Consider the following 2,676-nt stretch of genomic DNA (forward strand, 5'->3'; position numbering starts at 1 on the left):
GGGGGGGGGATCTGCACGCAAATGGTGACGCCAAATTCGATGTAGTATGCACTCCAGGTGGCTAGGTGGCAGCGTGGAGCACTGCAACACAACACCTGCGTACCTTTCCAGACACTGTTACTGCTGTTGGCCATCGTTTTTCTCTGCTGATCTGTACATTTCTGTTAGTGTAAGTCAGTTTTCTGTCGAGTGTGTGTTTGAACTTCCTTGCTTGTATAATTTATTTTGCACTTATTTTTTTAATTGCTGTTAAAGTGGTGAAGATGTTCTCTTAATTTCCTTTAGTTTACATGTCTTTTTTCTCAAGTAGAACTCCTAGCCACCATAGTTTTAAGCTACAACGTGTTTGTAGCTCCAGTATGACTGAGCACCGGCAGTGTAGGTGCAGGTTCAGCGGACTACACTAGAAACGATTGACAGCCTTGAACCAGTGGTGTAGCCCAGGTGGTACGCAGGTATACGCCGTCTAGTCACTAGGACCGGTCAAGGATTTCCCTATAGCCACTTTACTCACAAAACCCTGAGGAGACGTAACAATGATTGTTTAGTGACAGAACTTTCAAACGGACTGTATTCATGAACTGTATTTTGTACTTTTACACTTTAATAAATTCACCCCGTCTGTGTTGCGAGTCACTCAGGAACAACCACACAGTCGCTTGGCAGTCATTCTCTGAGAAAATTTGAAATTGACTAATGGGAATCACTATAGACAAAAGGAGATATAAAACCAAAGCAAACTCAAACTACACTCTTTAAGTGTTTTCGTAAGAAGGCCCATCAAGCCTCTGCCGCTTTGGGTGACACTGCCGCAGACGGTAACGTGCAGAGAATATAGAAAGCATGGGGAGTCGCTCTGGGATGGGCCGGTGTGAAGCTAAAATCATAAAAAAGTATACTCACTGCAAACAACTAGACTACACAAAATGCTGTTTTCCCCTTGTCAAATATGGACATTTTTGAATGTATTTTGGTGTTGACATGAAGACATTAAGACGTGTAAGACATTTAAAGACATCCCCTTGTACTTTGAGAAACTGGGATGGACATTTCACTTTGAAAACAAAGACACTCACGGTATCTCTGGAAAAGCTGTTTTATTAATGTAAGCCAATGCTGATATAAAACACTACGAATTATTAAATCTCAAGAAAATAATGTCTTAATGAACAGAAATGTTGGGATGTTTGTTTTTCCCACCCGGCTTATACATAATAATATTTGATAAAGGATTCATACAAACCGCGTTTGATTCACAGCAGCCCCACTCCCAATTCACTGCTTACAGCCTCTGTGTGTATGTGTGTGTGTGTGTGTGTGTTGTATGATTTATTAATGTCCCGTTGAGAGGTTTATAAATCTGCAATATGCTTTTCCCCACAAAGCCATTAACAGACAATAGACAATTGATTCAGTGTAAATCCCTACTTAACCTGCTCAACACACACTGTGTCACAACACACATTGTGGTCTGCTGCGAGGAAAAAAATTATAAATAATAAAAGAATGTCCGACCTGCAACAGCAGACAGAGCTTTTAAGCTCCACACAAAAACCCACTGAAGGGCCACGCTGCAGCTTTCAACACTGTCTGCACTGCTAAAGGCTAAATTTACACATTTAAGTTAAATTAATATCTTTTACTACGTGTCCCCCTCTCATTCCCCCTGCTCTGGTGTTTCCCCCTCTCATTCCCCCTGCTCTGGCGTTTCCCCTCTCATTCCCATGCTCTGGCGTTTCCCCCTTCTCATCCCCCGCTCTGTTGTTTCCCCCTCTCATCCCTCGATCGGCGTTTCCCCCTCTCATTCCCCCTGCTCTGGCGTTTCCCCCTCTCATTCCCCCTGACACCAATGTTTCTCCTCCTTATTGTGTCATGCCTAGGTCTTTAATTTGACACCCGCCAACCCACCAAAAGCGGGTAAAAATTAACTTTGCCGGGTAACTTTTAGGGTTACTAGCCGATTCTACCGATTCCGTTTCAGCCTAAAGTCGACAGTTGGCTGCTAAAAGTTTAAATAACATGCTCTGAGATGATTGATAATGATGATTTAAATCCACTCTGCTGAGATGTATCAGCCCTGGGACTACTTGGCCCTGAACTGGGCTTCCCAGGTCACACTTCCACTTCTTCTCTAGAATTAAAACTAAAGCAATCAACACAACAACAACTTACACATAGCATACACTGTTACGTGTAAGTTTGGGGTCTACAATTCCATGATAATTTGTTACACTAACAGTGAATCAGTTTAAATTCATGAAATCAAGCTTGTTGTTTAGATCAGGTCTTGAATTAACACATCATATGTGTTTTAAAACTCCTTGAACAGTTGTTTGTCAGGATGAATAGAGATAATATTGCTTTATCTCAGTTAAAAATAAAATGCATTTTGGAAATTGTAGAATTCCCTATTGCTAAAAACCTGAACAGGTTCAAGAGCAATGTACAAGGTCAGGTGTGACATCAGCGTAGCCACGGGTCAGGGCTAGCATCAAAGCATCACTTAACGTTGTTAATGACAATGACAACACAATTCAATGTATTACACATACACGTCTTCAGAAACAAGATTATAGCGTATTAACAATTCAAAAATCTGAAAGATCTTCCAGAAAAACTAAAAACACACAAGAAGCTATGTTTCCTCTTCATCTCCTCTGTCGTGTTCCCCCCCCC

At 41.5% G+C, this 2,676-nt stretch overlaps 1 protein-coding gene across 5 annotated transcripts in view; it reads left to right on the top strand.

Moving 5' to 3' along the window:
* LOC116694569 (paired box protein Pax-6) overlaps positions 1-2,676 on the top strand; it is a gene marked incomplete at its 3' end in the record, with an annotated part of 28,417 nt that overhangs the window by 14,392 nt on the left and 11,349 nt on the right.

This window comes from Etheostoma spectabile, chromosome 8, assembly GCF_008692095.1.
Source record: "Etheostoma spectabile isolate EspeVRDwgs_2016 chromosome 8, UIUC_Espe_1.0, whole genome shotgun sequence".
Lineage (NCBI taxonomy): Eukaryota > Metazoa > Chordata > Actinopteri > Perciformes > Percidae > Etheostoma > Etheostoma spectabile.